The sequence below is a fragment of the Maniola hyperantus genome, chromosome 18 (genome assembly GCF_902806685.2).
Source record: "Maniola hyperantus chromosome 18, iAphHyp1.2, whole genome shotgun sequence".
Taxonomy (NCBI): domain Eukaryota; kingdom Metazoa; phylum Arthropoda; class Insecta; order Lepidoptera; family Nymphalidae; genus Maniola; species Maniola hyperantus.
Genome location: NC_048553.1, coordinates 8,462,515 through 8,482,313, shown reverse-complemented (window position 1 = coordinate 8,482,313; position 19,799 = coordinate 8,462,515). Strand labels below are relative to the sequence as shown.

The window sequence follows — 19,799 nt, the reverse complement described above, 5'->3', positions numbered from 1 at the left end:
GATAAACAAGGAGGCTTAGTAGGATTATTTTGTTACCCTAAAAATTATTACTTAAAGTAGGTACCTATCATTCGGTTTTCAAAGCAATTTTTAAAAAACTTGATTTACGTAGAAGGTAAACAATATGTGAAGAATTTTTCAGAACATTGATCCATCATTGTTTACATTCATAATTAATGAGAACGAATAATTAAAAAAAAGGAGTGCGCCCACAGCTTACCTATCTACTGTTTAAAAAAATCTTTCCTTTAAGTACCCTCTAGTAAACATGTTCCATCATTCGTCTCACATTACTTTTTAATATTATTGATATAGCAAACAGGAACACATTGCGGCTGACAGAAGGCACTTTCGAGGGCAGTGAACTTTATATTTTTTTCTGCCGTTGATTCATACGTTATCTGTAGGTATACTTGTTTGGACACTTTGTTCCGATTGTGTTATATCAATTTGTTTACGTCAGCGTTGACCGTTTTATTTTGACCAAACCAAATGAAAAACCGGTAAAACCTAAACAGAAATACTTAAACTTGACGCGAATCTGTACCTACTTACCTATAAAAGGTATTAGCCACAACACAAAATCTCTAAATTTTGGTGCATATTTTAAATCTGCGCTTTTAGAAGCTAACAAATAAGTAGGTAGGTACTTAGTGCTTTTAGGAGCGAGACTTCGGCCGCGTGGACTACACTTTAAACCCCTATTTTACCACCTTAGGGGTTGAATTTTCAAAAATCCTTTCTTAGCGGATGTCTACGTCATAATAGCTATCTGCATACCGAATTCCAGCTCGATCCATCCAGTGGTTTTAGCTGTGCGCTGGTAGATTAGTCAGTCAGTTAATCAGTCAGTCAGCTTTTCCTTTTATAGGTATATATTTTATATAGGTATAGATAGATTTTCAGTCTTAAGTCATGTCTAGATTTTAAAAAATTGAGCTTTTCCAACTGTTGTCCCAAACTTTTTATCAATTTAAGTTTCCAAAGTTTCCTATAGAGCTTAATAAGCCTTAAAGTTAGGCCGCAGAACCGACAGTAAATTGGCCCACATACTCCCCTTAATGAATGTAGGCTGTATACGTATAAATCTTTGCTCACAAGTTCCAGAATCAATTACAAGTTGGTGGGAAAAGCCATCTTGTCAAAGCCATGGCGAGTGTGCGGTGCAACTGGTATGTGCTAATCTAACTTAACTAACTCGGAATCTTGGGATGCGTGAACGTATAGAGATGTCGAGGGTGAAATTCCAAACTTTAGAAACCTACTACCGCTTAAAGTCTATTATTTTTTTATTGCACACACAATAATTATGTACCTATATAAAGTAGGTATATAGCTACAAGAAAACAATACAGGTTACAGAAGAAACTAGGTATTTAATCCGTGACAGATCGAGATTGCAATCGGGGTCCCCGCACACCCGTACGTCACCCGCACAGGGCTAACGCGGAGGCTGTGCGGGTGTGCGAGGCGTCCCCACTCCGATTGCCATCTCGACCTGTTGCGAACTATACCTACCTATCTAATTATCTCGTAAAGTAAATGTTTACGTTTTTAACATAGACATTTACTACGAAACGCGTAGAAGTAAATTTTGAGTAGCATAACAAGGTAAGTATACACTTAAAATCCGTAAAAGAATAACAAGGTCATCATGAAACTGTTGCAAAGGAAACCATTGGCCTTAAACCGTCTTCACCTAAAATGTAATTTTAACAATTACCTAAGTACCTATACTTTCCAAAGTACTGAAGTACTGAAAGTGCACAGGATTTGAAGCCAGGGTAGGCATTAGTTAGGTAGGAACCTGTTTACTGGCAGTTTACAATGAAAAAAATGCACAAACTATTACAACTGGGGTAAGCAGTGCATTTATGCCTCTATGACCTGCACGCCACTGCTACTATAGGTACTTACGTTGATAAGTACCTAGTTATGTGAGTCACTAAGAAGTAACTGATTAACTGAAATATTATCAACATAAATAGCTCAAACTTCTAGGTCTAGAAACTTGAACTTTTGCGTGTAGGTTCTCTCTGTAGGTCTTAAGAAATTAAACTGAGCGACGCGCGTGACACCGGGGCGGGTCAGCTTGTCTTTAAAAAACCGGCCAAGTGCGAGTCAGGCTCGCGCAATGAGGGTTCCGTACTACAGTCGTATTTTTTCGACATTTTGCACAATAATTCAAAAACTATGATGCATAAAAATAAATAAAAATCTGTTTCAGAATGTACAGGTGAAGACCTTTCATATGATACCCAAACTTGATATATTCACTCACTTCGAAAGTTGAAAATACTAATTATTAGTTCATGACCACAATTTAATTTTTTTGTGTGATCTACCTAACCCTAAATTCACGGTTTTCAGATTTTTCCCCAAATGTCAGCTATAAGACCTACCTACCTGCCAAATTTCATGATTCTAGGCCAACGGGAAGTACCCTGTAGGTTTCTTGACAGACAGACAGAGACAGACAAAAAAGTGATCCTATAAGGGTTCCGTTTTTCCTTTTGAGCTACGGAACACTAAAAATAAAGAATAATCAATAGGATATGAAAAGCTATAGATTACTATGTACTCAACGTTTGACTAGTTAACTTGCACAGCGTGACTCGTAGGAATTATTAAAGTAGGTAGGTACTAGGTATAAAAAGGTGCCTACTTAAAATCCGTAGAAGAATGAAAGGGTCATCATGAAACTGCAAAGGAAACCATTATTCTTAAACGTTTCACCCAAAACGTAATTAACAATTAAGTACTTTCCACTCTGCAGCACAACTAACTAGGCTCCAGTCATCTTTACAAAAAGAATCGCAAAAATTAAAATTGCCTTTGAAAAATCTTGCAGACGCAGCCGGCACGCGCACGCATTTAAAAAAAAATACAAAACAATAAACACCATTAAACGTGAACAAAAGGAGTAAAAGGCAAGTCGGGGAACAATTAAAACAAGAAATAATAAGGAGTTGTAATAATAAGTATTATTATAGAGACAGGGGGACGCACACCTGGCGGCACGCGACCAGCGCCCCCATCAAAGCTTCTGCCGATTATTATTTTTTTCCAAGTTCCAGCTTCGGATGTTTTGTGCTTTACTTGTACTTAATTTTATCTGGTGGTTTAATTAAGAAGTTATTATCAATACATACAGTATCATAATCATCACTAGTGAGCACTAGCATAGTTCACGGCAGTTAGAGAACTTCTAAGAAAACGTCGAGGCTTCATCTACACTGGCAGGCGTCTTAATTAATAATGTTACCTACATGGAACCCTCGTAGCTTTAGTTATTAATTATCACCACTACATCATTGTTATGCAAATTCAGCAAATAACAATCAGAAAGTGTATTACAATACCTAATACCCAATCTGAATAAATTATTTGAGTTTGAAACGACTAGGTTTCTTTGATTTGGCCTTGATTTCACGGCACCCAAACCTAATATTTGACTGATCGTCGATTCAGGATTAAACCGGGAGTTCCCTCAGCCTAGTTCACACTGGCAGAGGTCTCTTCTTAGAATAAGAAGAATTTAGGTCTTAGGTATAGTACGCGGCAGAAAGTATTGTACATCGGCTTTTAGAATGACATTTTGGCTTTGTCGAGCGTTGTCTCTGTCACTCATACCTATATCACAGTTTAACGAGTTATATTTCAAGGCTGTGCCTATATGACGTTTCGTCGGTTTCGACGACAGAGACAATGCTCTACAAATCTGCTATCTCCTTCTAAAGGTCGATGTACATTTCTTTCGGCCGCGCACTAATTAATACTTCACATACCTTTGAGAACATTGTATGGAAAACTCTCTCAACAAGTTTTCTCTCGATGTTTTCTTTCACCTTAAAGCATATACTTAGGTATTTAATTGCTGAAAATGTACCTCCTCGTTAATATTGGTCAATATTCGGGCTGATATTTAGTCGTTTTGACAGGACTAGATTTAACGTTACCTAATAAACATATTATATTCTTATCTCCACGTGACTCTCTCCAGTTTTCCTCCCCGGTAACCAAACAATAATGCATTGTCGCCTAAAAGAGTGTAAGTTCAACCCCATCGGGCGCATTCCTGCATAAATACTCGCAGTATAATAAGAATTACACCCTACACGCGCCGAGTAAGCCACTGCCATCTGTCTTTGCTTACACCTGGACAACTCGACAAGCAAGCAGAATCAGGAGTCATTGGGGACTCATTTTCATAAGTCGTATTTAAAAATTTATTAATATTATTAATTTCTTATTCAATAGTCTATGGATAATTAGGGAAGTGTTATACTAATGAAAATAAGTATAAAATTAAATCATTTTGATTTGTTAGTTTTAATTTACTGCAAAAAAACTGCAAAGTACTAACACTGTTTGGTTTGTTTGGTATTATTTTAAGCAACGTAAAATTTAATATGATTCGTCTGAATTGAAGGTGCATTTTGATGGTATTAAGTATCTATCTATTGCTTGATTTCTATGATAAATTATAGGTAGGGTAAAGGCGGGATAGACGCCCCACTTTTTGGAAAAGCGTTCTAATTTAAAAAAAAAATATAATTTGAATAAAAGCATCTATCCCTCGAAAAATCGAGGCGTCTATCCTTTTTGATAGGAATAGGTGCCCTTTCATTTTTACCTAAATTAAATACAAAACCGAGATTATCACCTAGGTGGGCAGGTACTTTATGAACAAATGTATTGACATAAAAAAACAGAACGGAATTTATTGGTAGGTACTTATAAAGTTATACAACAAGAAATACCTACGTTTGAGTTTATCAAGCATTTTTCGCGTTCGCTGCAGAGATGATCACACGCACAAGCCAAACGCATCTGTTCTGCAAGAAGACCTGCTGGGCCTTAGGTTTGTGGTGCCTAAGCTACATATTGAAACTATTTATTCTTTGTTGCAATTTTGGGAAGTTAGGTTTTTTAACGCGTGGCGTCTATCCCACCGAGGCATCTATCCGTACTTTACCCTACTAAAATATGTTCTTTAGTTCAACCTTACATATAAGTTACAAATTCTGGTAGAGGTAGGTAGTTTTGTAAGTGGTAGAGCACAATGCAATGCTTGCCAATGCTTCTGTGTGAGTAATAACATAATACAAAGCGTTCAAACCCAAACTAATTACAATAATGTAGATAGAAACACATCCTTATGTACGAGTGGACAATGGCTCGATGATTGTGACTTCAGGAAACGGAAGCGGCCAATGGCTGGCCGTCACGGCATCTGCTCCGTGCCTCAATCACACACGGACAAACATACGTTTATGAGTATCTAAAGATCTATAAATCCTATAATAGGAGCCTCAATAGCTCAATGGTTAAAGGAGCGGACTGAAATCTGAAAGGTCGGCAGTTCAAACCCCACCCGTTGCACTATTGTCGTACCCTTAGATAAAAGAAGTATTAAGTACTTATCTGTGGTCGTACCTACTCTTAGCACAAGCTTTACACTTAGTTGGAGGGGAAAGGGGAATATTTGTCATAATAAACATGGATAATATTCTTCAAAAAAATTAGGAAGCCATGATATTTGAGTAGGTAGGTATGTATTTTGCTTAAAAACTCCGAAAAGTTAGAGATGCGTGCTCGGGATCGAACACACGACCCTCTAAATAAGAGGCCGATGTTTTAACTTCTCTCCGCATTATTGTAATATTATCTGCCACAACATTAGGTAATTATGGTTACCTACACAAAATAAACTCTGACCTAAACAGTGCTCGACGCAAATCGCGGGGAAATGCTAGTAGGTAGGTACTTACCTACGTAAACTAATTATGATCAAAAAACTTAATTATTTTCTTCTTATAAAAAGTTCTTAAACGGTCTATACCTATTCAAAAAAGTAACTCTAGAGTGACATAACAAACATAACTTTAAAATCGTATCTAGGTGGGTAAGTACTAAGTAGGAAAATTTTATGCTTGCGTGTAATTTTCGAGGGTAAAACTACTAAAAGACATTCCAAGGGAGTCCGCGACGCGTTAAAATCTCGTGACACGGCATTTTTGCACAAAGAAGTGTTCGCGACAAGTCACGCCACTATGAAGTTGCTCGAGAAACGTGTCGCAAATTGAATAGACACCCAGAAAACATGGAAACATACGGATGCATAACATGGGCAGAGCCGAAGGGTTTAACAAAATTAACGTTAATTATTGTTCAAAAACGTTTCCTTTATAATTTAAACTAGCTTCTGCCCGCGGCTTCACCCGCGTGGCCTACAGGAAACAAATGCAATTTTTTTTATTCCGAAAAAAAACATTAGGTATAACATCAGGACGCGCACCCTGCACCAGCACCGAATAACACATATAACCTTCCAACCCCCATTTCATCCCTTTAGGGGGGGATTTTCTCATAGTCGTTTCTTAGCTGACAACCAGAAAACCCAAATACCAATTATCATGCAAATAACTTGAAAAATGACGGACTTTCATACAAATTTCCATCTCCCATTTAACCCACTTAGGGGTGGAATTTCGAAAAATCCTTTCTTAATGGATACTTACTCTTTAAAAAAATAGACCCTCCAAATTTCATGTCTTTAGGACCAGTGGTTTAGGCTGTGCATATATGTCAGTCAGTCAGTCAGTCAGGACTTTGAATTTTATATATATAGATACTACGAGTACATATTTCTGTTCAGCTCTTTTTTTAAGTTATATATGCACATTATTTGTTTATTTAATTCGTCATTAATTTACTTACCTACCTCTTATTTAATTACGAGAGCCATGCAAGTGACTTGACTCTTAACTTGAAAAAATCATCAAAATAAGCCAAATTAACTATCTGTTTTGTATATGGTACCTAGTTGCATTTTTTCACAGAAAGTTATTGGTAGTTTTGTTTATTCGTTGTTCAGATAATAATCGTAAATAGGTTACATTAGTTCGTTTTTTTTCATTTTTATAGAATTAACTGTGCTAATAAGCTTTAGTTTATGTTCGTGGGATTTAGTATGAGATTTGACGCAGCGTTTCGCTCGAAATTCTCATCCGTATGTTGTCAAAACAAGTGTACATACATTTACACGGCAACTTAGGCGCCCACACTGAACGCTCCGTCACTTGCGTTATAAAGGCCAAGTCTAAAGTTTTCGCATTACGAGGAGTACGGAAAGTAATTATAAGCGTCTTTGAGCTATTTTCAAAACGCTTTTCAAATTACAATAGGCAACTAAATAGGGATATATTTGCAGACAAAGCCGATTAATTAGCTTTTCATAATAGGTTAGTAGGTAAGGTAGGTATATTAGACATAGCTTAAGATAGTAAGCAAGTCAATAGCCAATAATAGGTAAAGCTTCTTGATAATGGATTGACTGTAAATGACCAACAAATAAACTGGACTATTCAATGAATGTCATTTATTTAAAATTTGTATGTAGCTTTTAAGTTTTGATACACTATAGGTAATATTATAGATAGGTACCTACCGTTTGTAATTTTACAGAGATGATTCCAATTAAAAACTTTTGATTTTTTTTTTAGGTTTTAGAGGTCTATGTTGGTCTTTTATAAATTATGACATCTATTTAAATATGTAGATATATAACATATAGGTAAATAAAAGTTCAGATACAATATTAATTACAAACTTGAAGGTATGCACATAATTTACACATAAAAGAAAAGAAAGAATGCTTGATGAAGCTTCAAAATGAAAAACTTCGCATATAAAACGAACTCCGAATAACATTCACTTTGACTCTACAAAAGGTACATTTCTAAACCCAAGTGAAAAAATATAGAAAAAAATATATTTCATAAAGCATAAAGGCGGTGACACGGCCGCGTTCCGTTCTACGTAATGATCGCTAAGATTCCCGCTCCATCAAGCCGAGTTCTTAATTCCAAACCCTTAATGAGATCTACCTTCGTGTCTGCATACAATGGAACGCCATGCGTGAGTTCGCTTTTTTTTTCTAAACCGATTCAAGGATCGCGCCCATTCAGCCTTAGCGTTTAAAAAGATGCAGTTTAAGTAATGATTCTACATGGAGTTTCTAGAAAATGAGGTTGCAACTGTTTTTAATTTCGTTAGTGGGTTATTGTTGGCGTAAACCTAGGCGGGTTCAATTTATCTTAGTGCATAGGTATCTGTTTTCTTTTCTTTTGCGTTTTACTTCAGTTTGCGGCCTATTTTGTGTTCAGACATTTAATCTATTCAATCTTTTTCTTTGAATAGTTAGCTGACGTAACGATTTGTTGGCAGGTAGGTATAGGTAACTAGATGGGTCCCAAAAACAGTATCAGTGTTGATAATCACATAGAATGTGATTATCAACACTGATACTGCTTTTGGGAACATTAATTATTTCAGTACAGAGATAGCTTGTATCTTGGAGACGAACTGGACTTTTTATGCCGTAAAATCAACGAGTCCCCACAGGATTTTTGACAACCTAAAGTCACGGGCATATCCAGTTTTTATATATTTTCTTTCTGTCCCTTCTCGTTTTAAATCCAATATACTCAAAATATTAAAAAAATGCGAGAGATGGGAAATTAAATTCGCGTTAGTAGACAGTAAAAATGATTTTTTAAAAAGCCCACCAAAGGCCTATAAACGCCAAAGACTGTAGACGGACCTGAGAGGAGCTCTCCATTAAACGGAGAGGCGGAGAGATGCGACTCCGCGATTACCGGCTTAAGATAGCGTTTGTAATTACGCGTTACACTGAACAAAATTTGATCTAAAATTTCCAGGAAATTATGCAGTTTTTATCTGGTTTGATGTACTCATAAGGCTTTGTTTAAATTTATATAAGTACATAATTATAATAATTGATAACTATAAGTACCTAGGTACTTACCTTATTAGATTTATTATGTTCCTATTACAAAAGTAATAGAAAGTCTTTGAAATGGCACACAAATGGCAAAGACTGTAAACCGCTCCAAGAGGCAACTCTCCATTAAACGGAGAGGCGGAGAGATGCGACTCCGCGATTACCGGCTTAAGATAGCGTTTGTAATTACGCGTTACACTGAGTGAAATGTGACGTCATGCAGCTGAAATTTAACAGAAAATGACGTAGCTTTTCATCTGGTTTCCCTGTTTGCTGTACTGCATGAGAACTGTTTACGCAGATACAGGGTGTAACCAAAACGCTGGCAAAAACGAAGACAGGTGATATATATAGTACTGATGATTACTGATATAGATAATACCACAAAAACAAACGTGAAAAAAATTATAAAAAAATCCTATAATATTTAATTTTTTACGATATAAGTATATTGCAAATAAAACATCTCACGGACACTAGAGGTCAACGAACGTTGCGTAAGTAGGCCACTCGGAGTCAATCATGCGTCGTAGGCCGGGCATTGACCCGAGTTTTGCACGCTTTACATTGCGGTTTTGAAAAATACTAAATCACTAAAACTACAAAATGAGGCAAATGGTAATTGGTACCTACCTACTTATTGGATTGTGTTTAGGTGGTATAACAATAATGCTAAGTTTCTGCTAGCGTCCTGGTTACACCCTATATAAGTATCTACCTACTAGGTAATCAGCGTCAATGTAGATTTATTATGTTTCATTGTTCTCAAGGCAAAGTTACGTTAAAACATTACAACAGTAGTAGGAAACATTAAACGCTGGCTAAAAAGTCTTTTGAAAGGCACACAAACGGCAAAGACTGTAAACGGCTGCAAGAGGCAACTCTCCATTAAACGGAGAGGCGGAGAGATGCGACTCCGCGATTACCGGCTTAAGATAGCGTTTGTAATTACGCGTTACACTGAGTGAAATGGAACGTCATGTTTCTAGAAATTTCTGGAAATTATGAGTTGCATATTTTTTCAGACCGAGTTATTGGCAAAAAATCTATCGCAAAAACTAAATACTTAGTGAAATCTTATTGAGAAATTACCTACTATTCAGAAATATTTTGCGTTCCTACCTCTTTTGTAGAAAGTGAGTACCTAATCAAGATAAAGACTGAACCACTACCAATTTGTGTGCATTAAGTACGATCTACCTATTAGCTAAGAAGGTACCTACATATATTTTATTTTCTGACTCTGTAAATTATTATACGGATCTGCATCAGACCTAGGTCTAGATCAGTATCTATCCATTTTCACAGTGACTCATCGTCAACCGCGACGCATTGCGATCTGAGCCCCTGTGGAAAAGGATCCGGTCCGTTCCACGTGAGTATAGCCGGAATAATCTTTATGTGTATCTAATTGAAATCACTCACGATAGTTTAAACTCTAAAATACATACCTACCTACTTTATTAGTTAAAAATTAAAAAACCTACTTACCTATTAGGGGTGGATGACTTCACACGCGAACCCGTCAGTTGTAGATTGGTGATGCTCTGAAAAACATAGATCTAATTAGAGGTAGTTTTACATTCGGTCCATATAATATCCCTTCATTGCTGCTTGCATTAGGGAAGTACCGATAGCACAGGAAAATTAACCGATCTTTTTGGTTCAAATTCTGCTCGTTCGTCGCTAACGTTACGCATACCTACCTTATTACCTATCTACATCTACATTTTAAGTATGTGGTTTTATTTAGTTAAAAACATCTTGGGCGGAACTCTTTATAAGGATTTGAAGTTTCAAATCCGGATTTAAATAAATAGATAAGTCTTATGTAGGTATACCTACCTACACCTTCAATACAATAGATAAATTAGTTAGGTACCTAGATATACCATTTATCTCATAAATTTCGACGTAAAAGTATTTCGACATTCCTATTAAACTTACCATAAACCATAATTAAGAAAAAAATTTAAAGCCTACCTTCTACGGATAGGCTGTTTGGATATTCTTTTGGATAGAACGAGTAAGTAGCTAAATTTTGATTGTGTAAGTACCTAAGTGTAAGTACCTAGGTACCAATTTCTTACTACTACCACAAGCAAAGGCAATTAAAACTTAGTGCAGACGGTAAGTAAGTAGGTACCTAAAGTATTTGGAGAGCGCTCTATACAAACGTAAGTAGGTACAATAGTTTGAGTCTCACTTGAATAATAAATATCAATTTTATCATCAATAAACTCAATAAAATATCATACTTACTTACCTAGACATACTTATTTTAAGTGACTAAATTCCTTGTCTGTGGTTTGATATAAGTAGGTACCTACCTACCTACAAAGATTTAGGTAGGTAGGTACATAAATACCTACAGTACGCAGCCGAAAGTAATGTACACCGGCCTTTAGAATGACATTTCGGCTTTGTAGAGCGTTGTCTCTGTTACTCATACGGACGTATTGTCGGTCTCAACGACAGAGACAGTGCTCTACTAATTTGCTATCTCCTTCTAAAGGTCAATTATTAATCTTTGAAAACTTACTGATCTTTGTAACTTAGAAATTTAATATTTTCTATAGGTAGGTACCTACCTATGTAGGTAGGTACCTACCTATGTAGGTAGGTACCTAAATCTACCAATCCACAGAATACTTATGCCTAGATATTAGTTTGTAGAATGTGTCTGCAAAAATACATTGAGTTAACATTCAAATGAGGTTCAAACTACAGTTGTAAGTAGATAGGTAGGTGTTCGGGAGCTCAGGAGAACACCTCATAAGCTGTTCGTTCAGTTAGTTTCTTCCTTTGTAGGTATGTATAGGTATCACGTCATGAACAAAAGGCCACTGGCATTGAGAGGCAAATAGTAGGTCAAATGAAAGGCGGGCTCAAGGAAGTGGGCGTATTAAGACGCGGGTGGGGCGTGGAGCACCCAGGCCTATTGTGGAAGGCTGTTTAACGTTATGTAAGATGTATATCTGAAATATTTCAATCGTCTTTTGTTTTTATATTGCCTGCCTACCTGTAGCCTCTAAAGCCCCATTCACACGGCATTTGCACCGCACGTTTTTTTGTAGGAAACAAATTACCGATTAGGGAAGGTGTGCTCAAAGCGGCCATAGGAAGCAAAGCTGTCACGCTTCATTGTCCAAGTTTCTGATCTGATACTGATAGGTACCTAAGTGACGTTTTCTTGGATAATATGAGAGAAATATTATACTTACGGAGTTGTGTTTGTTGCTTAAACCAGTCGGTATCAACACTTATTTGTATTTTGACTCCCTACTTAGAAAAAAGTGCGCGGGTAAGTAAGTAGGTACCTAACTACCTACCTATTAGTGCACTTACCCCTACGAGCAATATTTCAGTTTAAAAAAAAATACTTAGTTGATTTGCTGGTCAAGCTCCTCTTACCTAGGTAGGTACCTACAATCTGTTTGTTTGTCAGTTCGATCCTAATTTTGAAATCGATTTTAAACAGACTTCCCGATGAGCAAGAGGCTTGTATTAAACATAGTCTGCAACTGGGTGGATAACAGCAGTGACGTGCAGGTCATAGAGGCATAAATGCACTGCTTACCTTAGTCCTAATAGCTCAATGCTTATTTTTCATTATAACTGAATAGGTAGGTACATAAGTAAGTACATATAAATGCCTACCCCGGCTTGAATACCTGTGCACGCCACTGGATAACAGATAATGTAACATTAACTTGCTTTCTTGTCTTTCTGTTTGTTAATTTATTTTGTTCCTTTGGTAAATTTTAGAATCGATTTTAAACTAAGATAAGTACTTACTTACTTACTATAGAGATAGAACTCTTGAGATAGAGACTTGAAATTTTACACATACCTACCTAAGTACTTAGATTGGAACTCCAGTTCTAGGTAATCCGAGTCATAAATGACAATGTGCCTAATATTGGCATCCGCTTTATTGCCCCTATGTTTGTTTGTTTGTTCATCTGTTCGGTACAAATTCAGCAATCGATTTTCACCGAGGAATCTGTTTAGGTACCTACTTACGTCATTCGCGTTTAGGTACTTACCTACCCCGTAGGGGTGCGCACGGTTACTTAGGTAAGTAGGTACCTACCTACCTGCAATACGCGGTGCGGGCCGTGCGGTTCGGAATGCGGTTACCGCATGTACCTAACCGCATTCCGAATTTCTCTCTTTAATTGTTTGTTGCAAAAAGCAATACTTTTGATTTGTTTAATTTTCTATTTTAATTTGTAACTACCTACCTAGACCAATAGGTAATTGCTCTAGGTATCAAAAGAATATGTTTTGATTTCCAAACATCCTACCTACCTACTTATGGTTTGAAAGACAAAAGTGGGCACAGTTGCCCCGAATGCCTTTACATACCTACTTAGTTACCTATCTAGATACCTAGGGCTTAAAAAGCCTACTGAATAATTATTATCTATTTATTAGGTATAGGTACCTAGGTAAGTACCTACTTAATGTAGATACATTAAGTATAGCTAAGAAAGGGTACCTGCATAGATGATTTTCCAACATTGACTCTACCAATAGGTAGTCAAGTAAGCCCGCCCTCTATACCTCCTTTCTTAGAAGATAAGCCTCTCTGTGCACGCCCCCATCTTAGAAGTTTTCTCTACGCCCCCTTTCTTGGAAAACTGTGTTCACGTTCACGGTACTTACGCCTCCTTGACTTTACTTCTTTACAGGCCGGGGCATAACCAAATATGAAATAGGTACCTAGGTACCTACTAGCTGATTCGCCCGACTTCGCTCGGGTGAAATTTAATGTACCTAAGTAGATACCTACCTAAGAAAGTGCGTCTGTCTGTCTGTCTGTCTGCTAGCTTTTCACGGCTCACCCGTTTAACCGATTTTGATGACATTTGATACAGAGATAGCTTGCATCCCGGGGAAAGACATAGGCTACTTTTGATCCCGGAAAATCAAAGAGTTCCCACGGGATTTTTAAAAACCTAAATCCACGCGGATGAAGCCGCGGGTATCACCTAGTACATAATAATATAGCTTACGTACATAGGTAGGTACTTTGGATAAATTAGCTTTCTAATGGTAAAAGAATTATTAAAATCGGTTTATAGTTTCAGAGTCTATCGACTACAAACAAAGAAATACTTTAATTTTTCCTCTTTGAAATAATATAAGTAGAAATAACTTTATTATGTTTCATTTAAAATTAAAATAATGATTTTATTTAAATATTATATAAAAAAATAAGGTTTGTAATTTTATCTTTTTGAAACCAAACAAATATTGTAGTTTCATTTACATCAGTAACGCCACCTATGTGGCAATAGAACTACTACCAAAAATGCGCACGCGTTGATCTAGCAGCGCCATCTGTTAACAGGCTAAAGAACTACGTAACTGTAAAGTATCGAATGGAGGTTGTAGTTCAACCTTCCATCCATAGATGTCGCTTTCAACAACTGCAGAGTAATGATTGATAATATTTTGTGAATTTCTATAAGTTTAATACTTATTGGTTTAACTGTGATTTTGATTGATTTTTTAATACCATTTCTTAGCAAGAACCAAATTTGGGGTTTAAATTAAATAAGTACTTACTTCAGAGATTTTTTAAACGCCTAGTTTACCTTAGTTCCTAAAAAGAATTTTAATCACTTTTGCCAAGTGTAGGGTGACCAAATTCAGTTGAATAATGAATATTTTTTTAAGTTACTTAATCTATTTTATTATTAACAACATTACATTGGTGAATGTGGTACCTTATTCCATAATCATTTTTAATATTAAACACAGTAAAGGGAAATAATGCAAGCATGTGGGAAATAATTTAAACTAATTTTACATGTGACTTCGTTTGTGAGGCTTTAGCTTTTTGAAAATCCCTTAGGAACGAAACCTTTGTTTTTGCAATAGAAAATACCCTATGCCTGAATAGCCTGACGCTAGAATAGAAAACTTGTCACATAGAAAGAAATACTTTCATGTGCATGTTTGGTAATAATTATTATAATCGGTATAATCGGCTGGACAAAAGATAAATACTGAAATCATAATATGTACAATTATTTTGAAAGTGTACCAACTACTGGAAACTGTGTTCATAGACAAACTATGGAGTTTCTATAAATTGTGTGTAATTAATTGTGATTATCGTAGATATAAGATAAACTCTTTTAGATTTTTTTACTCTTATCTATTTTTTTAAATTTTAGTTTCTTTTTCTACTTTTTTTAATTTATCAATTTTTGACCATTAATTTGTATTACTGGTACCTAGATATAATAAAGAATATTCATTTTTCATATGGATTAAAACTGTGTCTTCAATTATTTTTTTATTGTTTCCTCGCAAATGAGAGAAAAGTACTATACAAGTCTCGGCCAAAATAGTGATTACCATTCTCGTTTAGTATAAAAATCTTCCATTCAAAATCACTTGACCTCGGATTAACCTGGGTCTTTCAATAATTCTCAGCCATTAATCGCTTTATTTCAGGCTTGTACTTACTTTTACCAATTTATGGTTAGTTTCAAACTAATTTTGACAGTTTCACAGAACATATTGTTTGTTCAAGGTTACCTTCCTTATTTTGTACAAAGTAGAGGACTATTAACTCGTCAAAAGTGCTATAAAAGCCAAGCTCGTGTGAAATAAATATATTTTATTTAGTTTCAAAAATATTTTTCTCTGCAAAAGGGAAGTAGACATACGGAAGATTCCTATTAAAATCTTAAGTTTTATTTAAGATTTAGGAGGTGGAGGTGGAGTGGGTACGAAACTGTTTGATGGATAGCGACACCTCAGTCGCAATAACTTGTTAAGTATATTACTAATAGCTGACCCGCCCCGGCTTCGCTCGGGTGGAGTATTTCGGACTGGGGGTGTCATCGTGAAGCCGTTGCTTGATACCTAAAATATCAATTCACTATCAGAAATTCTAAAATCCCCACGATTTAGGACTCTAGTACTTTGCAGCATCAGGATTGAGGAGTTGGGACTTGAAGTCTGAGAATAAAGTCGTTGCTTGGTACCTACAATATGAATTCACTATGACCACTTCCTGAATCTTGATAACTAAGGCGGGCAGTAACCCTGCAGCATCAGGATTAAGGAGTTGAATCCAGAATTTTTGATGTGACCACCACGAAAGCTTTTTTTGTTGATTAAAAAAAAATTGCAAATCGGTCCAGAAACCTCGAAAAAATCGATGTAGAAAAAAGAACCACCTCCTTTTTGACAGTCGGTTAAAAACCGATGACCTTCAATGTACAGAATTTGACCTGTTACAGTTTTATTATAAGTATTGATTTTACAAAATGCTTAGGTTTCGTCACTAGATAATAATACTAATCTATTTAATATTTAATTCATTGTAAATCGTTATTTTAGCAGATTACAAGAGTAATCTACAACTATTTAAAAAAGTGCATCATTATATTATTTTTAATGAATTACAAATACCTAATTATAATATGTTGAAATCCAATCTATGTATTGTAGATGTAGAACATAAAAATGTACTAGTCAATCGATTTCTACTTCTTATCATATCGACAGATTTTAAGATTATGCCGTCGGACTTTTTATTAAACTCTGTAGTGATCATAGTTTTATACCTACTTGTAAGTAGGTATCTACAATTTCATACTATAGTAATCATCCATATTAGGCTTCTGAAAATACATATTATAAAATATTCTGGCTTTGGCTAGTAGGTATTATTCTGGCTTGTCAGACACAATAAATGATGAAAGTTTTATTATAACACCCATAAATTATAATTGTTAAAATTAGAAAATAATGTATAACAGCTAAAATACTATTGTTGTAATAAGGAACTAAAAAGCAACCCCATAACGATGATTAAAAAAATAAAATCAAAATGCACCAAAAAATAAATTCAAAATGAGAAAAAATAAAAACACAACAAAATTAAAACGTTTATTAACTCAAGATTGTTTACCAAAAACTTGTTTAACTTATCAAAATAAAAATAACATAAATTTTCAAAAATACACCTAACACTACAATAAATCATGAACAAAATATACGTACTAAAAAAATACCTACATAGAACAAAAGATGATAATAACAAAAAAATTAGAGAGTTTATTAAGCATCCGTCGGTTCACATATTTTATCAAGTTTATCGTTTCATCAATCTCTCTAGCATATTTTTGCATATTAACTAAAATATAAATACAATCAATTATGTAGGTATACAAAAAACAAATTAGAATTACCTATCTACGTAATGTCTAACTAATGTTACATACAAAATTAGGATGGATAAAAAAATACGAACAATCAAAATATGTAAAGAATAAACAAACTAGCGTATCAACAATGCTAATTAATCACCAGATTTGGTCCTTCGAATAAGAATCTTCTTGTTTGAAGCACAAAAGTTTATTATTGTCCTTTAACCACAAAAGTCCCAATAGCCGGTAATCTAATTATAAGTAATGGTGGCAGTCTGTTATTATTGACTTTGTATTCTTAAACCTTAATATTACTTTAACGCTTAATATTAATTTTATTTATAAATTAATTGCTCACTCAAGGTGTCGCTCGTAAGTTAAGAAAAATAAATTTTAAATAAAAATATTCTCAATAACGGCCAAACGTTTAATCTCTTTACAAATGTAACCGACATAAATATTAAAAATTTCGCAAAACTTTTTCACTGCCAACAGTTTAGGTTAAAAAAGTGAGGGTTGGGAAATTTTAGCCTAAAAATATCTTCAATAAGACGCGGTTAGAATTTTAAAATTTAGATTTTTTTTGAATTTTGTATTATTAAAATTTATAATCACAAGAGCACGAGGAACGTGTATTGCGCCGCGCGGCCCGGCCGGCCGCCGCGACTCCAGACGGACGACTGAGACTGTCCGCGGCCCGCCGCTCTACCACCCCGAGCTTACTTCCCCCTACCCCACCCCCTCATCACCGCACCTCTTTCACCGCGGGGCCGACTTCGTTACGAACCACTTGTAATCGCCGCGCGATTTTTCCGCCTAAGACAAATTAGGCGGGCCCGCGCCCACTACCCTCCTCGGCCTAGCTTTTGGGCGGCTTCTTAAGGCTAAGACGTTTTGCTCACGCCTTGCCACTTTCTTTAGAATACACGTAAAGCTGAGATTAGAAAGATTAACTTTTGTTGAGTTTTAACTTTTTATTTTAAAGAGTTCTGTTTGTTGAGTACCTTATACAACAATCCTTTGATACCTAATTTATAACCATTTATTTAAAAATAGGAATAAATGCCAACAAAGACAATGCATTATCAGCATTCCAATGTTATGGCCGCGAACTGTTTTATTTTTAAATGGCATTTAATCGTCACTCTCACTTTCAACGATGCCGAGGCCGGGTTAATTGTAAATAAAATTCAATCATTCGCAAAAAATCCCCGTAATCGGCACCGACAATATCAATGAGAGATACGTATTTAAAGCACATTTTATGCATAATAATGGGCTCGGGTGAGAGAGTATTTTTATTGGTAAATTCTGGCGGTTTTTTAAAAATTGTAAGCAATTTGTAAATCGAATTTTTCAGAGTGGATCACATTTACAAACTGATTTTAATATTAACGCTCATTACTATCTTTGATAGTGTGTTATTTGAAAAATATTTAACAACTCTATAACCCTAATGTGATTTTTATTTTTAAAATATTTTTACTAAGAAATAGAATACACGTACAAATATAAACTCTAATACATTGAAGTTGAAAAATAGTGTTGATTTGTCTTACCTATAATTCTTTTTCTTTAAATTTAATTTATGGAAAATGAAAATTGATATATAATTACTTAGATGATTCACGAGTTTGTGTTTAATGTTTAACAAGACAATCAGAATTAAATGCATTGTTCAACAAACGTATTCAAAAATACTTAGGTATACCTACCTTCCTACCTACTGTAGAGCTATTAGTATAAATTTTTTCAATGTATCCTCCGTTTAAATAACCCAAAATCATAATAAGACAAAGTAACGATAGGAACACTATATGAATTGTTCAAATAAGTATGACCATTTTTAAAAGATCAAATATAATTTTTCTACAATGTTTGAGGTATTAAATAAATGCATTTCGGTTATATAAAGTGGTGATTTCCTACAGGCGCGGCTTTTTTTCGAACCGGTGTGGTGCATGATTGAACTGAGGATAAATTGATAATATGATTCTTTTTCAGACAACGGTTCAGCTGTAGAGGGGTTAATAAACTCTTAGTGATTTTAACGAGACGGTGATTATTAAAAGTCTATAGATAGATATAGAATATCATCTAAACATTATTTTGATATTTAAAAATTACGCTCAGCCAGTAGGTACCTATTAGACTTACTAAGCAAAAAAAATATATTTAATAAAATGATTGAATTTTTGAAAAGAACTTCTACATTCATTTCAATCATTATTATATCCACCAAATATTTTAACATAGGTACCTTCAACTTTTTCCATCGAAATTTTCATTTAGTCTATTAATTTATACCTACTCACCTACGTTACATTTTCTAAAGTACCTAAGGTTAGATGCAAAACAGATACATTATTTTAAGGTGACCGACTAACTCACAAAAAACAAATAACAGAGTTTCATTCCACAAACAATTGCGGGATACGACATTTGTGATTTGATTAGTTTTTGAAACGTTTTTGGTGAAATGATCATTTGTTATACGTTTTTTTGTTAACCATTACCATTATGAACCTTATTTTAAAAGTTTAATTTTAATATACAAATCGAGATAAAGTGCTTAATCTTATCTATATATATATAAAAGGAAAAGGTGACTGACTGACTGACTGACTGAATGACTGACTGAATGACTGACTGATCTATCAACGCACAGCTCAAACTACTGAACGGATCGGGCTGAAATTTGGCATGCCGATAGCTATTATGACGTAGGCATCCGCTAAGAAAGGATTTTTGAAAATTCAACTCCTAAGGGGGTGAAATAGGGTTTTGAAATTTTGTAGTCCACGCGGACG

General features: G+C 35.1%; 2 protein-coding genes across 4 annotated transcripts in view; one reads left to right on the top strand and one right to left on the bottom strand.

Moving 5' to 3' along the window:
* Positions 1–19,799, top strand: part of dsx (transcription factor doublesex) — a 439,846-nt gene that overhangs the window by 340,806 nt on the left and 79,241 nt on the right. The window lies entirely within an intron of this gene.
* Positions 1–19,799, bottom strand: part of LOC117990904 (homeobox protein prospero-like) — a 145,696-nt gene that overhangs the window by 125,132 nt on the left and 765 nt on the right. For 2 of the 3 annotated variants that reach the window (XM_034978401.2, XM_034978402.2), the window contains exons 1-2: positions 17,150–17,669; positions 10,301–10,356 (exon numbers count right to left, since the gene is read on the bottom strand). The gene's annotated coding sequence lies outside the window, so the exon portion shown is untranslated. Of the gene's footprint in view, positions 1–10,300; positions 10,357–17,149; positions 17,670–19,799 lie in introns of those variants that run through there. The other variant, XM_069504520.1, reaches the window with a different exon arrangement.